This window comes from Neomonachus schauinslandi, chromosome 7 (genome assembly GCF_002201575.2).
Source record: "Neomonachus schauinslandi chromosome 7, ASM220157v2, whole genome shotgun sequence".
Classification (NCBI taxonomy): domain Eukaryota; kingdom Metazoa; phylum Chordata; class Mammalia; order Carnivora; family Phocidae; genus Neomonachus; species Neomonachus schauinslandi.
Genome location: NC_058409.1, coordinates 49,196,001 through 49,210,421, shown reverse-complemented (window position 1 = coordinate 49,210,421; position 14,421 = coordinate 49,196,001). Strand labels below are relative to the sequence as shown.

At 42.0% G+C, this 14,421-nt stretch overlaps 1 pseudogene; it reads right to left on the bottom strand.

The window, feature by feature from the left end:
• Window positions 1–11,372: 11,372 nt before the first annotated feature.
• LOC110591099 lies at window positions 11,373–12,573 on the bottom strand (annotated as a pseudogene).
• Between the last annotated feature and the right edge of the window lie 1,848 nt (window positions 12,574–14,421).

Sequence of the window (14,421 nt, the reverse complement as noted above, 5' to 3'; positions counted from 1 at the left end):
AGGCTGTCTGACTCTAGAGACTGGGCTTTTGAGCCCTAAGAAGAGAGGTCTCTGTCCTTATGGAATCACAGAATATATTTGAGTATAATACTCAAATATATACATATTAATTGGTATCATGTTTCTGTGGGAACATGAAACAAGGTGTGAGATCAGAGAAGGCTTCTCAGAAGAGGTGATGCTTGACCCATGCCTTCATGATGAACAGGAGTTCACCAGGGCACAATACTTGTAATAGATAACTCTTCAACAGCATTTACCACATCCTGGGCACTGTTCTAAGTGCTCTGCACATATTGACTAATTTTATCTTTACAATTTTTGGTAGGAGATATGGTTCCCATTGTACAAATGAGAAAACTGAGATTAGGTAAGTTAAGTGATAAGTTCAAAGTCACACAATAATGGAATGGCAGAGCCAGGATCTCAAACCGGATTTTTGTTCCAGAATCAATGCTGTTAACCATTACACTCCCCTGCCTCTCAAAAAAAATGTGGCAAGGGCATTCCAGGCAGAGAAAAAAAATCCCAAAGACCTAACACATGGTATGCAGTGTGGACAATGATAGGAGATGAGCTCTGCTATGGGCCAAATTATACCCACCTAAAAATTTATGAAGTCCCAATCCTCAGTACTTCAGAATATAACTGTACTTAGAGTTATGGTCTTTGAAGAGGTAATTAAGTTAAAATGAGATCATTAGGGTAAGCCCTAATCCAACATGATTGTTACTCCTCTAAGGAGGGATTAGGACCCAGGGAGAAGGCAGCCATGTACAAGCCAAGGAGAGAGGCCTGGAAGAGATTCTTCCCTGCAGGCCTCAGAAGCACACCTTGAGAACACCTTGATCTTGGACTTTCAGCCTCCCTAACTCTAAGAAAATAGACTTCTGCTGTTTAAGCCATCCAGGCTGTGGTATTTCATTACAGCAGTCCTGAAGACATATACAAGCCTACAGGGGTAAGCAGGGCCAATCATATTGGGCCTTGGTCCTGGGGGCACTAGAAATGGACCAGCGGGTTTTCAATTGCCGTCATACGATCTATCGTTTTATAGAGCTCACTCTGGTGGCACTGTGGAGAGTAAGACTTGAGGCTTGGTCAGGTTCATGTGGAGGTCCAGGCAGGGGATAATGAAGGCCTCCCGGTGAGAAATGGGATGCAAGAGAAGGAAGCAGAGGGAGACAACCACTCGCTACTCCTTCCCACCCCCTGCACCTGCCTCTAACTCAAGCCATCTTGACAGTTCCTGACCACACCATATGCTCCCCAGCCCCCATCACCATGTCTCTGTACCTTGGTACCTAACACCTTGACCTGCCTCACATTTAAAGATGCTTTCAAGACCTGGCTCCAGGGACTACTCCTCTAAGACACTATCTCCAGGTCAGCAGGTCACTTTCTGCTCTGCTTCCCTAGCACTGTGTACACATCTCTATTCTGACTCTCACCCTCTGGGTTCTGTGATTCTTTGTTCCATGCCTATCTCTCCGATTAGATGGTAAGCTCCTTGAGAGGAGGTATAGGCCCCTGACAAGGTAAGTGCATGACAGAGGTCAAATGAAAAATAAAGCCTTAAAAAAAGGTACAAAGAACCATATAAATTTAAAGGAGAAGTGGATTGTGGTTCCACAAGGTTTATAAGAAAGTACATCACAGATCAAGGTATATAGGAAGAGACGCACTCCCAAGATAGGACACATGAACCTGTCTGACTGATAGTCTTGCCCTTTTTACTTCCGGATATAAAGAAATGCTGGAGAAGCTAAATACGCCCAATTGCTCTAGGGGGCTTTAAGGGAAACCACATTGGGGACAGTACAGAGAATTCAACATGCTTACTGAAGAAAGGATGATAAATGAGTTGAATAACCCAAATGCTCAGTGGCCTTTAATGGATTTTTCCCCTACGTAATTTGCTATGTCGACTTTGGTTTTTAAACTCTCATTTAGGTTAAGTATCTAAAATTTACAAAATGACCGTAGCCTCCACAGCCTTCGGACCCATGAGGATGCCTTGGTTATAGTTCTCACATTCAATTCAGAGCAAAGGACTCAAGAACAATTACCAGTCAGAATGTGTGATTACACTCGGTGCTATACTGTCTTCCTATGTACAGTGGGTGGCCCGAATGTGTATGGTTATCAACACAGTTCTCTCCTGAAGATTTTTCTCTCAAGTTTAATGTCCTCTGTGGGTTATGTGAGCATTTTAGCTTAGTTTTGAGGTCATGACAACTACAGTGTAAGTGGAGGAGTTGAATTTTTGGCACAAATTCTTGGCAAATCAGTCACAGGGTTATCTTCAAATGTGAGATGGTAGAGGTGATGGTCTGAGGCCCTGTTTACAAAGATGGGGTCACTGACCTGTGTTAATTTCCTAGGACTGCTGTAACTAATTACCACAAACTTGGTGGCTTAAAAGAGCAGAAAGTAATTCTCCGAGTTCTGGAGGTTAGAAGTTCAAAATCAAGGTGTCAGCAGAAGCAGGCTTCCTCTGAGGGCTCTAGGGAAGATGCTGTTCATTGCCTCTTGCAGCTTCTAGTGGCTTCAGGTGTTCCATGGCTAATGCCTGCCTAACTCCAATCTTGGTTTCCATCTTTACTGGTCTTCTCTTTCTACGTACATTCTCTGTGTGTCTTTTTTTTTTTTTTTTTAAAGATTTTATTTATTTATTTGAGACAGAGAGAATGAGAGAGACCGAGAGCACATGAGAGGGGATAGGGTCAGAGGACGAAGCAGACTCCCCGCCGAGCAGGGAGCCCGATGCGGGACTCGATCCAGGGACTCCAGGATCATGACCTGAGCCGAAGGCAGTCGCTTAACCAACTGAGCCACCCAGGCGCCCTCTGTGTGTCTTCTTAAAGGACACGTGGCATTGGGTTTGGGGCCCACCCGGTTAATCGAGAATAATCATCTTAGGGTACCTACATAAATTACATCTGAAAAGACCCTTTTTTGAAATAAGAGCACATTCACAGGCTTTGGGGAATAGAACATGCAAATATTCTTCTGCGGACCACCATCCGTGTGCTGTATGACCCATGGTCGGAATGTTCTGAGGGTGGTAGAGGTGCTTTCCCAGGAGTGGTGACAGATTTCTACTGATGCACCTATGGCTTTTGCCACCTTGATTCTGAATGTAAAATTAATAATTTGCACATCACCTAGCCTTAACCTGAAAATGGATGGGCCAAAAGCCAGTTCTTATCAAGAGAGGTCTTCTCATTGCCCTCCACAGTGCTTTAACATGTTTGAATTAGTTGATTATGTGAAAAATCAGTATTTTTACATAAAAGTCCTAGGTTTCTGGCTTTTCTAGTAAAGTCAGATCTAACAACACTGGGTCCAGATTCCTTCTCAGTAGCTGCTCTTTAGATGGGGTCTGAACTTGCCAAGTGCCACAGTCCTCACCACCCCCTATTGTTTATCCAAGTTCCACTTCACTCATGGGAATTACACTTGACCCTTGGACAACATGGGTTTGAACTGCAAGAATATATTACATATGTATTATATGTATGTTATATATAAGTATTAAATTAATATGTATTTATATTTTATATGTATCATGTTTTTACGTAATATATATTTTATATACTTGTATAAATAATGCAATATTTATATATAACATACATATAATTAATATAGTACATATATATAACATACAAAATATGTGTTAATTGACTATTGAGGTTATTGGTAAGACCTGTGGTCAACAGTAGGCTATTAAGAGTTAAGTTTTGGTAGAATCAAAAGTTATAGGCAGTTTTTTAATTGTGCAGGGGTTGGCACTCCTAAACTCCCTGTTGCTCAAGGGTCAACTGTAGTTACTTGGCTCTGGAGTTTTTGAGTTGGCAATCTCTGGCCCATGGGCATGTTTCAAGGGCAGCTAACCATTTGGGTAAAAATTCAAACAATGACCCTGATTCACTCTGACCATGGAGCTGCATTCCAAAAAGCGTTGTCAAAAGAGTTTGCGTCGACAAGGATAATGAGCCATTTTAGATCATCCCAAAGTATCCCCTGGCAGCCAAGACTCACAACCCAAAGATCTACAGCTCCTTTACTATGACATAGATCCTACACTGTTATGGTCTCACTTCTTTCAGGCACAGCCTCATGTAAAGATTATTTACAATCTTGAATTTTGCAGGACCCAGCTTAACTCCAGAAGGCTTGCTTATTGCTTTGTGCACCAAATGTTTTATCTGTTTTATAACACTCTTTACATAATATGATGAATATTTTCCTGTTCATGGTAAAATTTGTTGATTGAGCTTATACCCACAGAGTTTAGCTGAGCTAACTCTCTCAGTATTTTATTACCCAACACCTTTTTTCTAAGGATACATAGGGGGAAAAATAAAAAGAAAATCCTATTTTCAGCAGGAGTGGATTCAAAAGACATCTACTACTTGTGCTTCTATTCTTGAGTCCAGACCACATAGAGCTGGGAAAGGCCATGAAATAAAGAAATATACAGAGACCTTCAACATGCAAGACTAATTTATTATTTGCCATTAAACCGACATTTGGCAGTGAGTACTTAAGGAAACACTGACCTAGCTAGTGCTCCTACAGAGGTATTTTCTCTGGGATTAGCTGTCCTTGCACTAATTTCCACAGGCCATTCTCAAGTTTAAAAAATGGTATGATTCTTGCCTGTAGCAGGGAGATATATTTTCATGCGTACTATTCTAACAAAATTAAATTCATGTATTTTGCGCTTCATGTATTTTGCGCTTCTTTAAATACATTTCAATAATTCAAGATTCTTGAAAAAAATATCACATACACACACAAACACTTTCTAGTGGGTCAAACCTGTGACATTTTTCTTCATTAGTAGTGACTAATGAGTTGATTTAATTTAGTACAGACTAAAATGATGGATTAAGTGGTAAACTGAACATACACAATGGCAACACAGCATGAAAGCCATCACTTTTTAGAACTTGAAAACCAAAGTAAATTTCAGGAAGTTGGGATGTGAACGGCAACAGACTGGTTTATAATCTATTTAAAAACCATCTGCTTTAGGGGTGCGTGGGTGGCTCAGTTGGTTAAGCGTCTGCCTTTGGCTCAGGTCGGGTCCTGGGATTGAGCCCCGTTTCAGGCTTCCTGCTAAGCAGAGAGCCTGCTTCTCCCTCTCCCTCTGTTACTCCCCCTGTTTGTGCTCTCTTTCTCTCTCAAAAAATAAATAAAAATCTTTAAAAAAAATCTTTAGCATTCTAAGGAAGATTTTTTTTAGTATATAAGATACAGTAAGAAACAATCACTTTAAGAATGATTAAACAGCAACTCTTGTCTATCAACTGATGAATGGATAAAGAAGATGTGGTTTATATACACAATCGAATGCTATTCAGCCATAAAAAAGAATGAAATCTTGCTATTTGTGCAATGACATGGATGGAGCAAGAAAGTATAATGCTAAGCAAAAGAAGTCAGTCAGAAAAAGACATATACCATATGATTTCACTCATATGTGTAACCTAAGAAACAAATGAGCAAAGGGGAAAATAAAGAGAGAGGGAGACAAACCAAGAAAAAGACTCTTAACTATAGAGAACTGATGAGTACCAGAAGGTGGTGAGAGGATGGGTAAAGTAGATGATGGGGATTAAGGAGCCTACCTGTAGTGATGAGCACCCAGTGAGGTATAGAATTATTGAATCACTATATTATATACCTGAAACTAATAAAACACTGAGTTAACTAAATGGAATTAAAATAAAAACTTAAAAAAAATAAACAGCATCTCTTAAAGGAGATTTGTTCACAGTCTACCTCATCAATGATACAACAAGAAGTCTGGTTGCCCACATCAGTAATTCACTGAAGGAATTTTACCCATTTCATTGAAAGTGTTTTGGAGGAAATTCTTCCAACTAAAGTAAGACAAAATTTACGTTTGATCTTTTATTTTAAACTTGAAAGGGCTGAATGGTAGAGGGCTGTCAGCAATTCTTTGAAGACTGCCTCCAGATAGCTCTCTCAAAGACTTCCTGCGAATCACGCTTATCGAAGATCATGAAGACATGGCATAAACTGAGCAGCAGGCTGAGGAAGGGAAACGCTGATTAGTGAGACCTGCTGGCTGTAACCCTCCATCCTGGACATCTGTCACTGGCTTTTATGAATAATGAATTTTGTTCCTATAAATTACTCTGAAATACTTACACAGTCAGAAGCATAATTAGTGATGATAAATAGTTATATGTGAGGATACTGCAGCTCAATCAATCTTCCTTTTTCAAATTGTTGCTTCTCCACAGAGCAAATAGAAATGGCCAGTAAGTGCTGCCAAACCAAGCTTGACTTAGCAGAGACTGACAAGCAAATGATTTACAAAATGTATATTCCCTTACGTAAGGGCCATAAAATTGTAGTTGCTTCTTCATTCACTTTAGTAATCTTGAATCATAAGCTATTGAGGTTGAAAAGTATCCTCACTGAGAACATACTTTAATTTCAAAATAAGTCAGTTGGTTCTTAAATGTCTGCAGTAATTTTTTTCATCCTTTCATCTACAATAACTTAAATACTATGCTCACCACTGATAGGACATGTATTTAAGAAGTGTCTAAAGGGTATCTGCTACCACAAAGGACTCAGGAAAGAAGAGGATGAGCTCAGAGGACATAACCTCAGCCTTAGGGACCTTGGGGTCCACTCAAGGTGGTGACATAATACAGAAGCACCAAAATAGCAATGTTAGTGGCTACGGAGTTAGGACTGTCCCAAATAGTGAACGTCAGGATAAGCCTGAGTGCAGAGGGGGGCAGAATATCAGTACAAGACACAGAAATGGAGAAAGCACCTTAAGGAAGTGGGATACTGGTCCAGAAAATTTAGCAATAGGTAGATTTGATGAAAAGCATAGTGGTTGACTCTATGGACTTTGCAAAGCAGTTTACCTGGGGAAGCAAATGAACATCTCCAGGCACCAGTTTTCTAATCTGTAAAATGGGCATGATAATAGTTAACATCTCAAGGGGTTGTTCTGAATTCTGAATGAGACAGCAAACATATCGTGATTAGCATGATTAGCCTGGTATCTGTCCTAATCTGGTAATTATTATATTCCCAATTTTATTTTCCCAATTTTTTTTTTAAAGATTTTATTTATTTATTTAATTGACAGGGAGAGAGAGAGAGAGAGACAGTGTGAGAGGGAACACAAGCAGGGGGAGTGGGAGAGGATGAAGCAGGCTTCCGGCCGAGCAGGGAGCCCGATGCGGGGCTCGATCCCAGGACCCTGGGATCATGACCTGAGCTGAAGGCAGTCGCTTAACCAACTGAGCCACCCAGGCGCCCCTCCCCAGTTTTAACAATAGTTGTAAAACGTGCTCAATTACTAAAATAACTTAATTTACTTTATGATGCATATTGTAAATAAGAGCCATGTGAAAAATAATTAGATACATTGACTTTTTTTTCCCAACTGTAGCATCAAATGCCTGCTTGGACCCTTTTATGCTTCTTTCCTCCATGAATTTTTATAAGTTGAACTCCTAGAATGGCCCTCTGGTGCATCATTACTAGACGGATAAAGCTTTTTAATTTGGGTGCATACTTGATTTGACAGCTACCAAGTTTGGCCAGGCCCCAGATTTGCAGATTGATAAATTAACAGCCTCTCAGCCTGTCTGTCTTTGTGTTGTTGTTTCCCACCCCCCTCTCTTTGCTATTTTTTCCCCCTGAGATTTGAAGGCCCATGATGTGAGCAATTTTCCCAACTTATGGCATCTTTCCGGCACAAATTGTGGTCCCCAAAGGCTAGTAACTGGCCTCGGGTGTTACAAGAAGGATCCTTTACCACCACCTTTCTGAAGAGCTACAGAACACAGAGCAGTTGTGACTCTGGCACACACAGCATGCTCAGCTAAGCACCTCTTTTTCTTGTCTTCCCCACTATCCCAGGGGGTTCAGCAAGATGGGTAGCTTAAGGCCTGGAAATGGGGGTGCGATATTGCAGGGAGCCCAAAAGCAATGAATCGAGAATGGAATGGGGCCACCTGGATGAGGAGGGTGATTGTATGGCCTTCACAGCCCTCTCCTCCACCTCTTCCCACTATTTAGCCTCCTTGCACAGACAGGCATCCCAGTCCCCAACCCTCAAGGGCTCCGTCAATATTACAACACTGGTTTAAACACAACATGTAAAGTTGCCTCATCAGCTCAAGTCAGGTGCCAGCAAACCTGCCAGATGTGGCTTCCTTTCCTATCTCCCCAATTTTCCTGCTTCTAAGGCTCAACTGAGACACTCGTAAAAAATGCAGATTCAAAGGCTCCTTCTCTGGCAATTCTAAGGTAGAGCCCAGGGATTTGGCTTATTCACACAATCCAGAAGATTCTTATGATGTGGCAAACCTGCACAACACTGCTTTGGTCTTCCTGGGAGCACCTACTGTATCTTGACATTGAGTTCCCGCAGGAGAGAGATGTGGGTATGCTTCACCGATGCTGAGCCACAGAGTCAGAGGCCTTGAAGTGTTTTTCAAAAAGCATCTAATCCCCCATCTAGTCTCCAGGCACTTCAACCATGTGAGATGGAAAGTTCTTTAATCCCAATGTAAAAGCCTATAAAGAAGGAAAATTCCAAACCCCAGTTGCTCTCTTAATTAAGAGCCTCAACAACTTTGTATCAATAGTGAAAACTTTTCAGAAAATGGCTGAGAGAAGGGAGGGATAGTCAATTATTTGTTGAGGGAGCGAGAGAGTGCATCAAGTAGCTATTTTTGAAAACCACTGTTCAAGCCTCACTTGTGTACATTCATAAACTAAGCATATATATATAATTTTTTGAGAGAGAGAGAAAGCACATGCGAGTGGGGGGGGAGCGGAGGGGCAAAGGGAGAGAGAAACTCAAGCTGACTCCACAGTGCGTGCAGAGCCCTGACATGGGGCTCAATCTCATGACCCTGAGATCATGACCTGAGCTGAGATCAAGAGTCAGATGCTTAACCGATTGAGCCACCCAGGCACCCTAAGCATGCATTTTTAAAGTTCCATTGTTACTTTAAAAATGTTTTACCTTTGTGTAGGTTAAATTTTCATAATAAGAAAAATATAAGTGTATTATCTAAGACTTTTCTCATAAAATATTGTTTGTTGCATTTCTCTCTCCTGCATGTGTTCAGGAAAAAGCATTTTCCATTACTTTAGTACATCTACACAGGTGAACTGTATGTCCAGAAATACTTTTTCTCCTTGCTGATAACTTGGCTGAGCCATCCTATAAATTTAATGCTCAGTACATATTTAAAATGACACAAGCCATGGGATCATAAATTTTTTTTTAAAAGATTTTATTTATTTATTAGAGAGAGAGCACATGAGAGGGGGGAGGGTCAGAGGGAGAAGCAGACCCCCCGCTGAGCAGGGAGCCCGATGCGGGACTCGATCCAGAGACTCCAGGATCATGACCTGAGCTGAAGGCAGTCGCTTAACCAACTGAGCCACCCAGGCGCCCCCATAAATTTTTTAAATTAAAAAATTTAGACATATTTGAATAAGGTCTATAGATCAGATAACAGTGGGGTAGCAATGATCATTGCCTGATTTTGATCACTGCACTGTGATTATGTAAGACGCTAACCTCTGTGGAAGTGGATAAAGGGTACACAGAAATTCTTTATGCTATCTTAACAATGTTTGCATGTCTCAAACTACTTCAAAATAAAAAGTTAACAAGGAATTTAAAATTTAGATAGTATTAAAATTCATATATTCACCACTCAGACTGCATAAATATCAACACTCTGTCTTACTTCCCTTTGTTTTTTAAGGCAAACATGACAGACAAATGAATCTGCTCTTTTATCATTCTGTACTCCCACTAGCAGTGAGTAGCAGCTGATTTTTCTTCTTCTCCAGTACTCAGTATTATAAGACTTTTTAATTATTTCCTGCATGAGGGGTAAAGAACAGAATCTATATCACTTTCCATCACTTCAAAAACTGAAACTGAACTTCTTTTTATAGGCTAACTGGCCACTCAGATTTTCTCTTCCTCATAATGTTCACATTTTTGTTGGTATTTTTCTATTTTTTTTAACGATGTGGTAGTTTGTGTCATCTGGATATAAGCCTTTGCTTATAATATGCATGCAAGTATCTTTCGTCCCTTTATAGCTTGCTCTCATTGGTTATGCGATCTTTTGTTGGACAGGTATTTTGCATTTTAACATAGTCACAGTTTCCCATCTTTTTTTTCTGGGTTTTTTGTATCTTATATATTTCCACTTTCCCCAGTATCATGATAGTTTGGTATTTTGTTCCCAAAGTTTTGCTTTAAATGCAAGTTTTAATCTTCACAGAAGTTATGTCTGTTACTGTTTTGAGGCTAGAATCTATTTTTATCCATTTGTTCCCGTTTATTTAATGATTTATCCTTTTCCAACCGACTTTTAATGCCACATTTTATAACAAGTTTTCATATATGCTTGGGTCTATTTTTGATTCTCTGAGCTGTTCCTTAGTTTGTCTATTTCTACACAAATATGTCACTTTTACTTTACCATAACTTTAAAGTAAGTCTTAAAATCTTGCCGATCAAGCCTTTTTTTTTTCCTTCAGAATTATTTGGTATTCTTTACTCTTTCATCTTGTGTATTCTGTACTCACTGTCAAATGACAGACATTTTACTAGTTTTTTTTTTTATTGGAATGTTATTGAATTGACAATTTTGGAGGAATTGACTTTATGACATTGTGCTTTTCCATCTACAAATATGGCATAATTCTCCATTTCCTTCTGGATTCTCCATAACTCTACATTCTTCAATAGTATTTTAACTTTCTCTATAACTATCTTATATAGATTAAGTTAGATCTTTTTATGAGTATCTTTTAAGTTTTATTGCTTTCATTAATGAGTTTTTCTTACCTTTTATTTGGTTATTGACACTATGTTGGAACACTATTGAGTTTTGTATAGTAATCTTATACCCAGGAACCTTACTGAACTTTCTTATTGAAAATCTAGGTTCTCAACTCTTTTTTTGGGGGGGGGGGTATGGAAAGAGTATATTGCAGTTAAAAACAAAATATAAAACTTTCTTTGCAAAAGAAAGAAAAAAAAGTTCTTTTGATCTCCTTGAATCCAGCACACACAAAAAGTGACGGTTCCCCCAGGCCCCCCCGCAGGAATGGAGGAAGAAGCAGAGGGCAGGAGTGCAGAGATTTCTTTTCTCCAGGCCCAGGCCTGTGAAAAGCACTGCCCAAGTGTTAGTCCTTAGCAGGGCCCTCGGCGGGTCTGTATCCCGTCAGCCCTCTGGAGTTCGGGAGCATCAGCCTCTCCGATGATTCAGGCGTCCAGGCGCATCTCAGACACGATGCGGGTTCGCTTCCAGACCACGCTGCTACTTATTGAACTGGAAGGAGTAGAGCCCGTGGTCTGAGGGCGCCTCCACCAGCACCTGCCCCCGCTCTCCTCGGCTGCAACACCGGCGGAAGGCACGGGGGTGTACCGGGCGATGTAAGCTCCTGGCACCGGGGCGGCCGCCGGCACATACCTGCCCGTGCTGCTGAGCGAGAGGTGCCCCAGTGGCTGGGTAAGAGGTCCCATCATGGAGGCAGGCTGCAGAGAAATGGGGTGATCCATCCCTGGCGGCAGAATGGAACCTGAAGGCTGCATGAGGTATGACTGGTGGTGCATCCACGACGGGTTAGGTGCTTGTAGAGGAGATGTCTGAGTTACTCTGATAGGAAGACACAGGAGATGGAAGGTACGGGGAGAGTGCAGACTGAGCATCCTGTTGGGGGTGATGTTATAAGGAGCCGGGTAAAACCCATTCTGAAGAGCTGTGGTGGGGTCATAGGTCAAGGCCATACCACCCATATCTCCATTCCTTGGCCAGGCCCATCCATTTTGCATGTATTTCCCTTGGTTCTGTCGTTTCTTTGGACCACCATCAGCAAACCTGCAAAGCAAGGGATCAGATGGGGCTGGGACTCCAGCAGGTGTCTTAATGTATTTTCCATTAAAGTGGGTGATGATGGCTTCACACTTCTCTGTGGACTCCATCCTTGCAAAGCCAACCCCTCTGCTGGTCCCACTGGTGTCTCGGAGGACTCGAGTGGAGATAACCTGGCCAAAGGCTTCAGCATCCCCTCTAGTTCTTGCTCATCCATGGAGAGTGGAAGGTTTGATATGTATAAATTTGTGGGGTCCTGTTCCTGTTGCTTTGCCACCTGAGCCTGCACACCACTGGCTTTCAGTGCCGTGACAGCTTTCTGTGCGGCTGAAGGACTGTCAAAGTCCACAAAGCCAGAGCCTTTGCATTTGTTTGTGCTCTTGTCCAGGATGGCCTTAGTGGAGACAATCTTGTCATATGACTGGCACAATTTGACAAGATCCTGGTCAGTAATGCCTGGTTGCAATCCCCGGATATAGAGGTTGGTTTTGCTCACCTGGTCATTTCGATTGCTCTCACTGCTGCTGTTCGGGGTACTGTTGCTTGGACTAGGTGGTGCCATCTGCTGAGACAATGACACATAGGGCTGCTTGTTGTTATAGCCAAAAGTTGAAATCCCAGGCCTGGAAGTCCCTGACAGCAGCATTTTCTCTTTAATGTAAGGGAGCTGAGAGCTAGGTTCTCAACTCTTAATGCTCATTGAAAAATAAACTAGTTGGGGTTGAAGATGACAGGATTTCTAGGAGACAACTGGGAATGTGCCGTGACTCCTTCCCCCCAAATATAATGGTATGGGTGGGAGCTACTTTCTCCTACATCTTAAATCCAGACATAGGGATTAAGGAGCCTAATAAAATATGTCCTCACCAGTTGACAGTTCTAAAGGGAGTGGTGCTCCTGCCTTCCTGAGGGAAATGTAAGGGGGGGGGGGCTGAGCAAAGGAGGGGGTGGTGTACTGGTAGCCTGGACCATTGGAATTGGTCAGGGCAAATGATGGTGGGGTGTTTCTCATGGATCAGATAGAGTTCAATAGGAGAGCACGTTTGTGTAGGGTCATCACAAGATTTGTTTAAGAGAACTACCTTGATGGGTCAAAGAACCCAACAGGAGTAAACTGTCAGATATCCAGAAAGTGAGGAAGGAGGAGCTCAATGACCAGTTGGACTGGCATTACTCCAGGGAACTCCAAGTGGGAAATCTGGTAGTGAGGGAGGGCTGCACAAAACCACAAATGTGCCTTTGAGAGACAGTCAGTCTTTAACCCCTGTCGCTAGTTAGGCAAGACGTTTCTTGCCACTATAGCTCTTCTCCCCTCTTTTGGCCCTTGGAAGGCATGGGTCAGAAACCACAGCTAGCTAGCAAGATAGGGGAGGCAGAATAAGGGGCAAGTTTGGGAAGGGGGAAGAAGGTTAGACTTCTCTTCCCCACCACCCTAAAAGCTGCTAACCTGTATCAGGCCTGCTTAGGGAAAAGAAAACCGTGGTTAATGAAGTTTCAATTTCAGCTGATGCACTGGACTGGAGGTGCGTATTACTGATAGCAGGAACTTACGCCCAGGAGCCCTGCTTGTCTGATGTAATTGTGATGTGACATAATATGGCAGGCACTATACCACAGAGGCTAGATACTGGCCTGGAAGCTAGACTGCTGAATTTTAGCTTTGTCATTCAGCAGATGTCCAACCTTTCTCTTGCAGTTTTCTCCTTTGTAAAGCATGTAATTGTATGGTTACGAGCATTAAATAAGTTAATATATTCAGAAGTGCCTAAAGCAGTGTCTGCCCTTTACTAAGTGCATAACATTTACTGTAAGCAGGCAGTAAATGTTAGCGAACATGAATACAATAGCTTTATTTATAATTAGTTGTAAAAGTCCTCTGCTAACACATGCAGTCAAGTTCATGTTTGAGAGACACAATACACTTACAAAAGGTATTTGATAATTTGTGAACAGTTTTAAAAAATGTAACCAGTTATTTTCAGTGTAATGGTTTACCTGCCTGGCAGCAGATTTCAAAATATTTTTCAAAGATGAGAACACATTTTCCCCTCTCTAAAAATGAACACTCAGCCCTTCCATGGAGATGGTGCTGAAAGCAAACACGGAAGGCTGGCCGTGCAATGCCCCTGCTCCTCCCAAAGCCGAAGCCAAAGCAAAGGCTTTGAAGGCCCAAGAAGGCAGCACTGGAAGGGGTCCGCAGCAACACCACCAACAGAAGTCCACATGTCACCCACCTTCTGGCAGGCCAAGGCACTGCTGCCCAAAGATCCCTGAAAGAACGCTCCAGGGAGAAACAGGCTCGATTACTAAGACCAGAGATTCCCCTTGACCCTAGAGTGGCCACAGAGACAGAAGGCAGTACCCTTGTGTTCACTGTGGCTGTCCAAGCTAAGGAGCACCCAGTCATGCAGCCTGTCAAGAGGTTCTAGGACATTGACATGGCCAAGGTCAACACTCTGAACGGGCCTGACGGAGAGAAGAAGGCATATGTTCA